Source organism: Sturnira hondurensis, unplaced genomic scaffold (genome assembly GCF_014824575.4).
Source record: "Sturnira hondurensis isolate 20B ecotype Veracruz unplaced genomic scaffold, ASM1482457v3 Scaffold0013515, whole genome shotgun sequence".
NCBI lineage: Eukaryota > Metazoa > Chordata > Mammalia > Chiroptera > Phyllostomidae > Sturnira > Sturnira hondurensis.
Window position 1 is genome coordinate 8,190,423 of NW_028086146.1, and position 15,522 is coordinate 8,205,944.

At 39.1% G+C, this 15,522-nt stretch overlaps 1 protein-coding gene across 3 annotated transcripts in view; it reads left to right on the forward strand.

The window, feature by feature from the left end:
* Positions 1–8,201: 8,201 nt before the first annotated feature.
* The window catches only part of JAK2 (Janus kinase 2), a 150,843-nt gene continuing 143,522 nt past the window's right edge, over positions 8,202–15,522 (forward strand). For 2 of the 3 annotated variants that reach the window (XM_037061777.1, XM_037061778.1), the window contains exon 1: positions 8,202–8,578. The gene's annotated coding sequence lies outside the window, so the exon portion shown is untranslated. Of the gene's footprint in view, positions 8,579–13,601; positions 13,659–15,522 lie in introns of all 3 variants that reach the window. The other variant, XM_037061776.1, reaches the window with a different exon arrangement.

The window sequence follows — 15,522 nt, forward strand, 5'->3', positions numbered from 1 at the left end:
ATATGTATTAGTGGGTTTTAGATTGAAATATCAGACACCATTGTCAAGTTGGTTAACAATGAGCCTCATATGGGTAGATGTCTAATAGTAGTGTGGACTTCAGGTGCAGTACGGTCAGGGCTTTCAATCCATTTCTCTTTAAACTGTCATGGTTCTTCCATTCTCATGCTTGGTCTGCCCTCAGTCTGCTTTCCCTCATGGTTTCAAGATGGTTCCAGAAGTACTGCAGCTTCTTTTGATACCTAGCAAGTAAGAGACATGAACTTCTCCTTGGTCTCTTAAGACCAAGAAAGAACTTTGCTAGTTTTCAGCAGCCATCTCCTTATCTTATTGGCTGAAATGCAATCATATGCTCCTTCTTGAATCAGTCATAGGCTGGCTTATACTAATCAGTCTACCTCTGGGGCCCGAATCCTTCAATTCCATTTGCTGCATAAGGAAACACCTGAACAAAATTGAGGTTCTGTTAGGAAGGATGATGGGGAGAATGAATTCTGGCAAGATAACCAGCAATATCCACCTCTGTGTATTATGCTCTGAGAAATTGCTTTGCTTTTTCCTTAAAGGTACTTGGCAGTTTGGGGCTGAGCTTATGTTTGATTCTACATTGACAGTTGAAAGCTCGGAGATAAATCTGTGGCCTATTCATAGGAAACACACAGCTTCGTTCTTGCTCCTACTCTCACTTTTCCTTCACCTCATCTTTCTTGTCCGTTGCCAATTTATTCTCTGCTTTATATATTTTATTAAACCACATTAATTAAAACAAAGTAGGCTTAAGCAAATATTTTGCTTGTGAGGTGCTTCCTTCCCTGACCATTATGTTGCTTTGTTTGTAAGTGTTCCTAAGTACGGATTTTTTTATAGCTCCTTCCTGCCAGCCATGGACAGAGTTAGTTGGTGCCACCAGCATGTCAGTGGTGTTCTCACTTTATTTCCACTCCCTGTTGGAATTTTCTTCTTAAGCTAATATTATAAGAAGGCAAATAAATGCTTTATTATCTTTGATGACAAAAACCAGGATACACTATGAAAATCTAATACTTTTATAGATTAAAAAAACCCAAGTAGAAATCATTTTTTAAAATAAAAAGTTGAACTAATTTCAGTATGAAAGAATTACCTGTCCTTATTCTTGCTGGGAGTTGTGTATTATGTAGTTTTGTTTTTTAAAATATTACCTTGTAACCATTTGACAAAAACTAGATCCCCTCCTTATTCTATATATACAAATAAATTCCAAGTAGATAAAAGATTTAAATGTAAAACTTGAGACCATAACATGGATCTTTCAAGTCATTATGCTAAGGGAAGTGTGCCAGTCAGAGAGGGTGAATGCTGCATCTCTCGATTTATATGAGGTATATGACACTGTCAAATTCATGGAAGCAAAGTGTGGTATGATGGTTATCAGGGCTATGGGGTGAGGGAAATGGGGAGTGGCTAAGAAGTGGGGGTGCTAAATGTTCTTACCACAATTTAAAAACATTTAAAAAGATTTAATTGTAAACCATAAGACCATAAAAGGAAATACGAGTGAATATGCAATCTTAGGGAGGGACCCAGCTGGTGTGGCTCAGTGGATTGAGCACCAGTTGGTAAACCAAAGGATCCCAGGTTCAATTCCCAGTTGGGGCACAGGCTTGGTTTGTAAGCCAGGTTTCCAGTAGAGGACACTCAAGAAGCAACCACACATTGATGTTTCTCTCTCTTTCTCTCTCCCTTCCCCTCTGTCTAAAAATACATAAATAAAATCTTTTTAAAAATCTTAGGAAGGGAAAGAACTCTCTAGGCATAATACCAAGCAAATGCTTATTACAAATAGTAGCTAACATCTATTAAGGACTTACTGTATGCTGGGCCATGTACTCAGGACTTGTGTTATCTCATTTAATTCTCACATCAATCCTATGATGTAGGTATGATTATCACCCATAATGAATAAGAACAATGAGGCACAGGGAAGTTAATTGATTAACTTAAGGTCACACTGTCAGAAAGTGACTGAATTAAGATTTGAGAGGAGATCCAAGATGCCGCAAGAGCAAGTAAAAGCTTCAGTAACCTCCTCCTAGGACCAGTCTGGAATTACAGCTAAATTGCAGAGAAATCATCCAGAGTAAACAAATGAACAATAGCAGGAAAGAAGCCTTATAACCATGGACAGAGAGAAGAAACAGCTTCACCACAATGTGACTGGTACAGAGTGCAGAGAAGATGTGAGAGAGCTGGCTGAGCTCCTATAGGCAGCAGCCGAAGTGCCAGAGGTATATTTCAGTGGCCAGGAGGTTCCCCCTGAGAAGTGTGGAGTCTAAACTCCTAGCTGGGCTCCCTAGCTTATGGCACTGGAGCCCAAAAAGAATCTAGATAACATTCAGCTATGAAAAGCAGCAAGGTTTTTCTCTGCCAGAGACAGCTGGAGACACAGAGACCTTTTTAAAGGGCCAACACATATGCAGCCACTGACTGTGGGCTCTGGCATAGGGGGTGCAGAGTGGACTAGAGACACTTGAAGAGAGACTGTGGATGGTGGCTTTGGGGAGAAAACTAAGAGAGCAGCTGCCAGGACCCTGGTACTGAGTCATCCCCTACATTGCAGGAACCATCTTGCTCAGGCAGACCACTCCCCTCCAAGTGGTGGCAGACTGAGAGGAAGCAATAGCCCCCATCCCCACAGGAATCACTCGGCCCTACCCTGTGGTGCTTAAGCCTGACTACTGATTGATTACAGAGTGACTAGATTAATAACCGAAGGAGTCAGCCATAGCCTGTAGATCCCTGGTAGTCTCCAACAGGCTTTGTGAGGCCAGACTGGGACACCAAACGACATCACCAGAGGAAGATCCAGAAAGAAAAAAAGTGATAAACACCAGATGCTATTGAGATGAGTTCCACCACGGTCTTCTTCATGATTTGCGATATTATCTCTCCTGCAAAGCTTTTTAACATTCATTTCTTATCCTTCATGTTTGTTCATATGAAGTCACTAGATTGTATGTTATAGTTTATTTCAAATCTTATATTTTGCTCCTCCCTTCTCTTATCCTATTTGACCTTGTTCTTTCCTTTTATATTCATTTTAAATTTTGTTTTCTCTATTGCTATGACTTATTTTCATTCCACACTTACTATTTCTTCCCTCTCCAGCCTCTCAAAATGATTTTTCTTGTCATTGATCATCTCACATTCTTTTCCCTGCTCTTAAAATATCCTTGTTCTCTCTCTGCCTTTATTAACCTTTGTTCATTGGCTATGGATAGGGTAGTTGTTGTTGTAGTTCTTCAATTTTATCTCTAGATCTTCACTATTTGGGCATTTAAAATCTCATATTTTACCATCCCCCTCTCCTACTCCATTCTACCTTCCTCCTGCCTTTTCCTCTTTTGTCTCAAATTTTAATTTTTTCTGATCTTAGCCTGGTTTTTGTTCCTCAGTCTTAGTATTCCTTCTCCCTCCTTCAGCTCAAAATCACTTCTCTTTCCTCTAGACTTCTCTTAATCTTTTTCTCCTTTCTTTCTTCCCCCTCTCATTTCATCTATATTAATCTTAGCTCAGATAGTGCTGTGGTGGATCTTTTTCTCCAATTTCGTTCCTATTATTTATTTATATATATATTTATTCATTCATTCATTTTTTTCTTTTTCTTTGTCTCTCTCACTATGTTTTTCTTAATTTTTGTTTAAACCTAATACTATATGCTGACCTTCTCTTACTCCACTCCAGCGTCTTCATTCCCTTTTTTCTTTATGATATAAATTTTGCTTTCTCTCTTCACTTTGCCCCAATTCCCTGCCATTACTATTGCTCATCACTTTACCCTCTCAAAATAATTTTTCTTTCAGTTAGCCATCTTATATTCATTTTTCTTTTCTTATAATAGTCTTATAAGACTTTACACCTTTATTAATATTGGTTCATTTGCTGTTGGTAGTGTGATTGTGGGTAGGGGTTAATATTGCAGGTGTGGGTTTTATTTTGTGGGTTGTTTTCTTTTGTTCTGGCAGGACCTGTACAACAGCATACAAAATGTGGTAGGTGGAGTGACTCTCAGTCAGCCAGCTGGAGGGAAATACCCACTGAAAAGTGACCCAACAAAAAGCAAAACTCAATTGCAACTAGAGAGCTAATGTAAATGGCAGATAGGGCATCCCAAGAGCATGAAGATCAGGAGATCAAGAAGAATGCACCACTTAATACCAGTTCTCCTACTGTAGAAGGTCACACCATGAAGACAGGGGGTTAAAGCAGATCAATCTAAGAAACAGAGACAGGAAGAGTCTCCCCTAAAATGGAAGACAAGGAAACAACCCCAAATCAAAAGGAAAGGAGGAATCCCCAGAAATGAGGCTAAGTGAAATAGAAACAAGTAAACTATCGTACATTGAGTTCAAAGTAATGGTTCTAAGGAAGCTCAATAAGCTCAGCGAGAACTGCAGGGAAGCTACTAGGAACTTACTGCAAACTACATCAGCATGAAAAAGGACATGGAGACTATCAAAAAGAGCCAGGAGGAAATGAAGAATACAATTTATAAATTGAAGAACACAGAAGAAGGAATTAAAAGCAGGCTAGATGAGGCAGAGGATCAAATCAGTGAACTGAAGGATAAGGTAGTAAAAAATTCCCAGGCAGAGAAGCAACAAAACAAAAAGACTCAGAAAGAATTAGGAGGGTTTAAGGGAGCTGCAGGCAACATGAAACGTAATAATATCTGTATCATAGGAATACTGGAGGAGAAGAGGAACAGGCACAGAAAACTTGTTTGAAAAAGTAATGACAGAAAACTTCCCTAGCTTGATCAGAAAAAAAGCCACACAAGCCCAGGAGGCATAGAGGGTCTCAATCAAGATGAGTCCAAAGAGGCCCACACCAAGACACTTCATAATAAAAAATGACAAAATTTGAAGACAAAGAGAGAATATTAAAGGCAGCAAAGGAGAAACAGCTAGTAACACACAAGGGAGCCCTGATAAGGCTATCAACTAATTACTCAACAGAAACACTACAAGCCAGAAAGGAATGGTAAGAAATGTTCCAGGTAATGAAAAGCAAAGGCCTGCAACCAAGACTACTCTACCCAGGAAGGCTCTCAATTAAAATGGAAAGTGGAATAAGGAGCTTCTCAGACAAAAAAAAAGGTATCTTCTATACCAAGAAGATATAACCTTTGTAAACATATATGCACCCAAAATAGGAGCACCCAAATATATAAGGAAAATCTTGGAGGACCTCAAGAAAGATATTGATAGTAACACACTCATAGTAGGGGATTTTAACACCCCATTGTCAACAATAGATAGATCTTCCAAACAAAGAATCAACAAAGATATTCTGGCAATGAACACACTCTAGATCAAATGCACTTAATGATATATACAGAATCTTTCATCCCAAAGAAGCAAAATATACATTCTTTTCAAATGCACATGGAACATTTTCAAAAATAGACCACATGGTAGGTCACCGAACAAGCCTCAATAAACTCAAGAAAATTGAAGTCAGATCAAGCATCTTATCTGGTGACAATGGCTTGAAACTAGAAACCAACCTCAAGGAAAAAAACTCAAAAACATCCAAATTCATGGAGACTGAATAACATGCTCTTAAATAACGAATGGATTAACAGTGAGATCAAAGAGAAAATAAAAAAGTTTCTGAAAACAAATGAAAATGAACACACCACAGCCCAAAACCTACGGGACACAGTGAAGGCAGTCCTGAGAGGGACATTCATAGGAATATAGGCATATCTAAAAAAGATAGAAAAATTCCAAATAAATAACTTAACCCTACATCTATAGCACCTGGGAGAACAACAACAAACAAAGCCCAGAGTGAGTAGAAGGAAGAAAACTACAGCCCCAAATCTCTGATGACCCTAGATGCTAAAATCCTCAACAAAATATTGGCAAACCAGATCTACCAATATATTAAAAAGATTATACACCATTCTCAAGTGGAATTCATCTACTTTTGTTGAAAATGCTATTTTAATGGAGTAAAAATAGCATTTTTAACAAATGGTGATGAGAGATCTAGACTGGTCCTTGCAAAAAAATGAAACTAGACTACCAACTTAAACCATACACCAGAATACACTCAAAATGGATAAAAGACTTAAACATAAGCCATGACACCATAAAAATCCTAGAGGAAAACGTAGGCAGTAAAATTTCAGTTATTCTATGCAGCAATATGTTCACTGATACACCCTCTAGGGCAACAGAAATAAATGGAACTACATGAAATTAACAAACTTCTCTACAGCTAAAGAAAACATTGTCAAAATGAAAAGGAACCAACTGTACAGAAAAATATATCTGCCAACGATACCTCAGAAAAGGGTGTGATCTCCAAAATAGATAAAGAACTCATAAGTCTCAGTGCCAGGAAGACAAACAATCCAATTAAAAAATGGTCAAAGGAACTGAACAGATACTTTTCTCCAAGGAGGACATACAGAGGGCTTAGAGACATATGAAAGGATGTTCAACATCACTAGCCATCAGAGATATGCAAATTAAAATCACAGTGAGATACCACCTCACACTAATCAGAATGGCCATTGTTAACAAATCAACAAACAAGTGCTGCTAAGGATGTGGAGAAAGGGAACCCTAGTGCACTGTTGGTGGGAATGCAGACTGGTGCAGTCACTGCACCAGTGGAAAACAGTATGGAATGTCCTCAAAAAAACTAAAAATGGAACTCCCTTTTGACCAAGTGATTGCACTGCTGGGATTATACCCTAAGAATTCTGAATCACCAATTCAAAAGAACTTATGTACCCCTACATTCACAGCAGTATTTTTACAATAGCCAAGCGTTGGAAACAGCCTAAGTGCCCAGCAGTAAATGAGTAGATAAAAAAGCTGTGGTGCATTTACATGATGAAATACTATGCAGCAGAAATAAAGCAGGACTCCTACCTTTCATGACAGCATGGATGGAACTGCAGAGCATTATGCTAAGTGTAATAAGCCAGGTGGTGAAAGAAAAATACCATATGATCTCACCTGTAAGTGGAACCTAATGAACAAAACAAATAAGCAAAATAGAAACAAAGGCATGGAAACAAGGAACAAAGTGACAGGTGCCAGAGTAGATTGGGGAAGGGGATAAGGGAGGAAAGAAGGGGAAAGCCCCAGTTAAAGAACAAAGGATAAATGACTCATGGACATGACAACAGGGTGGGGACTGACTGTGGGAGGAGGGGCCTGGGCGGGCCTGGGGAGCAATGAGAGAAAATTGGCACAACTGTAATAAAACGTCAATAAAAAAGTACTTGAGATAAAAAAAGACTTGAAGCCCAAACTCTAAAACCTGAAAACTTAATGGAAAATGATTTCTTCAACTTAAGGGTGTTGAGAAAGCCAGATGAGGTCTGCATGTACAAAGGCTGGGTGAGCTGTAAAGGACTGCCTCAAGTTGTTTCTGCCCTGCTTGCCAAGGTCAACAAGGAAGAGCAGCCAACATCCAGTCCATGACTGTCCAGCTACCTCCTCCTTTCTTCATCTGTCTTCTTTCAGCTCCTCTCATTTAACCTGTGCCCATGTGGAACCTCCTAAGATAACCTAGCAGTACAAGATGGCTCCCCAATGTTACCTAAACAGCCTGCTTCTTATTTCCCAGAGACAAAATAGCATAGATTCTACACCTGAAAGATGAAAGAGAATTGAACCCAAACATACACATTAGCTCTCAATTACTTAGCAATTGGCCATTTCATCTTTCTCTCCCATTCTTTTTTCTGCAGGTAGACAAACATGGTTAGCCTTTATAGCTTGAATAGAGTTAGGTGTAGAGACAGATGTTCAGATAATTGCTAATGTAAGCCAACTTTTAGTTTAAAGCATACGAGAAGGAAATATTTGTAAATACAATATTGCCATTGCCAAAGAATTTGTGGAACATCACATTCAGTGGTATAACACTGGAAGCTGTCACTCTCTGTCATCTTGCACCCAGAGGCATTCTTGAGTGTTTGGACTGATTGCCCTAGAAATGTGAAGGAAAAAAGAAACTCCACCCACTCTAAAGCACTGGTGAGTGTGAACTACTGTGATGAAGAAATGGATCCCTGACAAGAACGGAGGTTGGGAATTTCCAAACTTGCTACATTCCAGTGGCTGAACGAATAGTTAGAAGTTCTGACTTGTTCCCCAATGGGAATAAAACTGTTGGGTTTACTGACCACGAGAAGAACATTTTCAAAATTTCCAGTTATGTTACTTTAGGTTGCTTTCTATCTCTGGGAAATCCACTCTCTGGGAAAATACTAAGGGCAGTTTCTAGGAAAAAAAGGAGGGAAAAAAAAAAGAAGATACCACTTTGGAAGACGTCATCGCTCCATCTTTCAAATAGCCACATGGGGGATATGAAGCAATTTTCTTGTTAGGAAATTCTGTTCAAAGCATCCTGGACTTCTGTACATGCAGACTGGAAATCTTCTGAGAGCCAGACTGACAAACCTGACTGTAGTTCACTCTTGTGGACTCTGGGGAAAAGATGCTGAACTCAAAAGTCAGCAAATTGCATGGGTATTTCTGACTGAGCTTTAAACGCTAAGGCAAAGCAGGTATGTATTGGAGTCACAAGCTTTTTATTTTCTTATTTTTTACATTTCTCTGCAGGTGATTTTATAGCATGATGAAATTATTCAGTTAATGACTATGCTGTACCTCTCTTGGGAAAAATATTCTATTAATATATAGTACATTATTACTGTGTGTTTTGGGTTTAAGACTCATTACTTAATGAAATTTAGTAAATTAAGAAAAAGTGTGTAATTCATACCATAGGCATAATATAATAGTCATTTGAAAAATCTGTGATTTGAATAATTGTTTGAGAAGATGACTAATTTAAGACTAGATTTATTTTATTACTATAACCTGGAAAATTGGGAGTATGTGTGCCATTTTCCATGACCTAAGAATCTCTGGAATATGATGTATTTTCAATAGCCTATTGTAAGTAAAATGTCATTGTAGATTATTAAAAATCTAAAAGTAGATACTTTCTCTGAGTATGTCTAATTTCCAGGCTTTTGATAAGAAAGGTATTGGGTTTTCTTTTATTAAAAAACAATATTTTTCTGGTTCCTAACTAAAAAGTAATGCACAGGCGGCAAACACAAGGCCCGTGGGCGCTCTCCACCTTGTTTTATCTGCCGGCACCTTGTTTCTACCAGTGGTAGCACCGAGCTCCTTGCCCCTAGTTAAGGAGTAGTTACATTTACACAGTCCTAAAGCTGCATTCAGCAACCTCAAGGCTGATGTGGCCCCAGTGAAAATGAGTTTGACATCCCTGAAGTAATGCATGTTTATTAAAGAGCATTAGAAGGAAATATTAAAAAACACAGGGCGGGCTATGGGGGAAAGGTCATCTATAGTCCTTTACAGATAATAACTATTGATATTTAGCTGTAAACATTAGTCTTCTAGACAATCTTTTCTTATCTTTTTAATTGTTTTCAAAATTAGAAAACAAATATATGATCATTGTAAAAAATTGAGGCAATATAGACAAAATGTGGAAGTCACCGTATTTTGGCTGAATTGTGCCCCCCCCTCAAATTCATATGCTGAGTCATAACCCCACTACCTCAGAATGTGACTCTTCGGAGGTAAGACCTTTAAAATGTGATTAAATTAAAAATGAGGCCATTGGGGTGGACCCTGATCTAATCTGACTAGTGTCCTTATAAGAAGAGGGTATTTGGATCCTTACAGAGACACCCAGGATATATACACAGAGAAAAAGCCACATGAAGAACACAGCTAGAAGACGGCTGTCAGCAAGCCAAGCGGCAAAGCCCCAGAAAAAATCTGTGGACACCTTGATCTCAGATTTTAGCCTCCAAAACTGAAAAAATAAGTTTCTGTTGCTTAAGCCACCCAGTCTGTGGTGTTTGGTTATGGCAGCCCTAGCAAACTAATACCCAGCCTGTACCCTTTCTCCCACTGTTATCCCCAGGGGTAACCTTGACCAGCACTACTATTCCAGATTTATTTCCTAAGCATTTGTACAAAGAATCATATATAAGAAAATTCTTTATACCGATGGGATCATACTGTAAATATTGCTCTGTGACTTGCTTTTTCATTTAACCACATGCCAGAGACTTTCCGTGGCAATACATAGAGAGAACTATCTACTGCATTCTTTTTAAGGTTGCACAGTTGCCTGTTGTATGACTGATTTATTTTTACTATTCCATTCCTGATGAGCATTGGGGTTGTTTTAATTCTTCTATATTACCAGCAATGCTGCAGTAAACATCTTTTTACATTTGTGGCTAGACTCATGTGCTAATATGTTTGTAAGAATAATCCCAGGATTAGAATTACCGGGCAAAGAGAACATTCATTTAAAATTTGAAAGCTATTTGTCAAATTACTTTCCATAAAGGCTTAACCAATTTCCAGTCTTATCGGTATATATAAGACTCTCTGCCTCCCCATTTAAGCTCCTATTTTCTTTTCCTGTTTGAGGAGGAGTGTATGGATATACATAGATATCGGTAGAATTTTAAAAACTAACACCGAGATTGTAAAAATTGTTTCAAAATCTCCCTTTTCTATTTCAGTTATAAGCATGTTTAGTCTTTAGTTTCAGTCTTTCTGTATAGAATCAGTCTTTTGGGGGAGCTTTTGCTCCCCAAACATCAACCACCATTCTTGCCAGTTCAGGGTAATGGAACTTGTGGATTTGAACTAACTTAGACATACCTCTGAAGGGTTTGTCTCCTAGGTGGAGGCATAAATGAGAATGCTCTTTCCCAGGAAATCAGTGAAAAAATGCTTTGAAATAGTTTGCTAAGGTGTCCCTCTGAAAATTGACCTCCAGTTTTCTTTTGGAAGCTTGTTAAATGGTCGAAATGGCATTCAAATTCAGCAGGCTCAGTAAATGCTTGTCGAATTGCACTGGAGTGTGTATTAGTCTGCTCAGGCTGCCATAAAACAATAACACGGACTGGGTGGTTTACATAACAGAAATTTGTTTTCTCACAGTTCCGGAGGGCAGAAGTCTGGGATCAGGGTGCCAGCACAGTGGCTGTCTGGTGAGAGCTCCCCCAACCCTCCCAACCACCAGGTTGCAGACCGCCCAGCCTTACTGACACCCCACAGGATCCCTTTGTGATTGTGAGTGTGTGAGAGGGTGGGGCAGCGAAGAGGAAGTGGTTGCTGTCTCTTCTTATAAGGACACAAATCCTATTAGATCAGAGCCCTGCCCTCATGACTTCATTTAACCTTAATTACTTCTTCAGAGCAGGGCTCCCCAACCTCCCCCTGCAGACTGATCTGTTAGGAACCAGGCTGCACAGAGGTAGGTGAGCTCGGGTGTAATGCGCTTGAATCCTCCCCAAACCACCCTCCTGCTCTGACCCCCCCACCCCTCATCCCCGGCCCTATCCATGGGAAAATTGTCTTCCACAAAACCCGACCTTGGTGCCAAAAAGGTTGGGGACCGCTGCCTTAGAGTACCTTTCTCCAAAAACAGCCACACAAGGGGTTACAGCTTCAACATATGAAGTTCAGGGGTACACATTCAGTTCATACAGAATATGTCTGTAGTTAAGCCAGTATTAGTACTAAATATTTTTTTTCTGGATGCGTCTGAGAGAGATTGACCAAATGGGGGCGTGGGCTCTGTGAAGTGAGAACAGAAGACTAATTTGGTTGGGTTAGGGTTTCCTTTTTTATCACCTCATTAGGAATATTGTTCTATAAAGTTGTCAGAAAAATGATTTAAAAATAAAGTGAAAATAAAATGATCATTGTTCCTCATTTATTAATATTTGTGGAAAACTTAACTTAACCCAACATATATTTACTGATGTCTCACCATGCATAAGACACTGTGCAGTACATTGGGGGCAGAGCATAGTGGCTGTCTTCAGATGCTCATGCTTTTTTTTTTTCATGTTTGGCGTTTAACAAACTTGGCATGGAATCAACTGGGAAATAGTTTAAAATATTCATGTTTGACACAACCATATTGAAAACCTGTTTGGTAGTATCTGACGAAACTAACTATATGACTGTTCTTTGACTCAGCAGTTTCAGTCCTACGTATGTACCCATCAGGAATGCATGTATATGTGCATCAAAAGACCTGTGTAAGAATGTTCATCGCAGTGCTATCTGTGAAAGCCCTTAACTGGAAAGAACTTAATTGTATATCAACAGAACAGCAATGAGGAGGAACAAACCACAAATATATGGATGATATCAATTTCAGAAATATGATGCTAAGCAAAGAAAGCCAAACACAGAAAAATATATATTGTATAGTTCCATTTATGTGAAGTTATAAAAGGCAAAACCAATCTGTGCTATCCAAAGTCAAGAGATGGGCTAACTTTGGGGGAAAGAGGTGGAGTCTGGAAAAGGGACGTGAAAGGGACTCTGCCACCAGGCTGTATTCTCAATGTGATCAGTCACCTGGGACATAGAGCATAGTTGGTCACAATGTGAAAGTTCTTCAAGCCATAGACTTATGATTTTTTACATTTTTCTGTATTTATGCTTCCCATCAGCATAGATTTCTGTTAAAATATACAGATTTCTAAGCCCTATCTCAGACCTACCAAATTAGACTATCTGCCTAATTTAACCATGTACATAAGAGGCTCAGGAAACTATGTTTGAAAAGCTCCCCAGGGATTCTGGTGCATTTAGGATTGTGTTTTTGGAAACTGCTGCTCACAGGAAGACAACATTTTAGTTCTTTCCCAAGAATTTAGCTCTTCTTTGTACTGTGCAGGGGTCTTTATGGGCCATTAATATCCTAAGGGTTCATTATGGAGATGCTCACAGAAAACCATTGGCAGCCTACTACATCGATTGCCAGTGTCTGATCTGGTACCCGCTCAAAAAGAAATGGACTCTTTGTTAGAGCAAACACAAAGAGAAGGAGGGGTGCAGAGATGGATGTGGCAGAGCTTAATGGGGACTGTCATGTCTGTCCTCGTGGACTGTCATGTTTTTACACTAATTATCATATTGGAGCAAACAAGAAAAATGCAAATTGGATCAGAGGAATGTACCAAGTTTTTCAGGAGGATTTTCCCTAAATACTGGCAAATTATGACATGCAATAGTGATATTGTAAGGTTAGTCGTGTTCATTGGTTCCTTATCATTAATGGGATCATGCTAAGTGAAGAAAGAAACAGAGGTCACTTTTGTCAAAGGAGAGAAAAAATATGATAACAGTCATGATAAAGCAGAAAAACGATGTGACAATCATAGCATATTTAGCTTCTTAGTTATCAGGGAAGAACCTTGGTATTAAGGAAACACTGAACATTATTAGATTCTATTTGACTCTCTCTTTTCTATTCTTTTTTTATGATGGAGTTTGCCAATAAGATGGTTACTGACAAATTATAGCGACTACGGTCTGCAAATTTGAGCATCACTGAACCATTTTGAGTATCACAACCATTGGATAGAATCCTTCAATTTGAGATAGAGAGAATCATAGCCAAGTGCTAGTCAAATGTTTTTTGGTATGACCCTCATAGGAAATACATTTTATGTTGTGACCTAATACATGTGACCTAACACAGCAGTTCCCAATCTTTTGTTTCAGGCCGCACACCTGAAACAAAAGATTGATAAACAGTACCTATCTTACTATTCAACACATGTGAGTAACTCTATTTTTATTCTCTACTATTCTAATAATATAAATAGCATAGCACTGATACTATCAATATATTTATGCTCTACCATTCTCTTTAATTTCTTGAAGTAAAATCGTTGTTGGTCACTAAATTGATTTCATAACCCACTCACCTGTATGCAGTCCAACTCCAGGACTTTAGGCAGAGAAAAGCAGAGTGACTTGCCCGATGACACGTAGAAAAGAATAAGAAAAGGAGAGACCTATCACACCCGCTGCTTTCCCTCACAAGGCAGCTCAGTTATTCCTGAAACTGATTAATTTAAACAGTCCTGTGGACTCCACACATTCAAGTAGCTGTCATTCACTTTGGATAGATTTCATGTTTTCATAGTTTGGTAAATGGTCTGTAACTGGCCCCCAGGGAGAACCATTCTTTAGGCCACAGTTTTAGTGGTATGGGCGGAAATTAGGTTTGTTTCCAGGCTTTAGTCAGGGAGGGGTGCATGCGGTGGGGCTGTCTTGAGCTCAGGACTTACAGTCACACAGATGTGTGTGGAAGTCCTGGCTCCAACCCTCTCTAGTTCTGTGATCTGTGGGCAAGAAGCTTCTCTTTTACTCAACTTCCTCAACTGGAAAATGCAGTTAATAATAATAACGATGGTGATAAAATGCAGTTAATAATCATGATAGTAACAACAACAACCTTAGAGAGTTGTAAGGATTGGGTGAGGTTGTTCACGGGAGGGATTTGTGTGTCAGTTACACAACGTGTCAAACATGGTAAGTACTCAGCATCTGCTGACATTATGATGACAGCCATTAGGTAAGTCTAGCCCAAGGGAAAATGAGGCACTCCGGAGGGTAGAACCCTAAAAACTCAGGAGAGATCAATGGAAACTACCTACAATCAAATCTACAAACAGGCAACTCTACTTGGTTCCCATCAATTTCCAGGTCCATGGGGCATACATAAGATACTTACAGACTTATGTTGATTTACAATAGAAATGATCATTGCACCCAGTTAACAAATGATAGATTTAAATATGAGTTGGAATACAAGGACTCGGTAAAAATTCAGTATCAGTGCTTAACCTAGAAAGGACCAGATCTGGGGAGAGATTTGGCTTCCTTAGGATGGCAAGTTGTAACAGACTGCTCCCTTTTGTTGCAGTCACCTTTCAGGGCAATTGATACCAGGACATCAGCTGGCTGGAAGGCTCAGTCCTCTTGTTAAGTGCTCAACTCCTTCCCCTCTTCTCACTTTATTACATGTCGTCATAAGCACAAAGCTCCAGAAGTGGCTACCTGTGGGGGGGGGGGGTCTGTGTCCACTTGCCTGTATAGATGGAGAACTTAATAACAAACTTTCTGTAACTGCAGGATTTCAAACTTAGTATAGAATAGGTACTTCATAACCCAGCGATTGCACTTCTGGGAATATATCTGAAGGAACCCAAACACTAATTCTAAAAGAATATATGTGCCCTTATGTTAATTGCAGCTTTATTCACAATACCCAAGATTTGGAAGCAGCCCAAGTGCTCATTAGTAAATGAGTGGATAAAAAAAGATGTGGAACATTTACACAATAGAATATGACTCAGCTGTAAAAAAGAAGGAAATCTTATCTTTTGTGACAGCATGGATGGACCCTGGGGAGTATTATGCTACGTGAAATAAGCCAGTCAGAGAAAGACAAATACCATAAGATTTCTCTTAAAGTGGAATCTAATAACAAAATAAACTAAAAAAATCGAAATAGACTCATAGGTATAGAGAACAGACTGACAGCTGTGAGAGAGGAGGGGCTTGAGGGGCTGTGTGAAAAAGGTGAAGGGATTAAGCAACACACACACACACACACACACACACAAACCCTCAT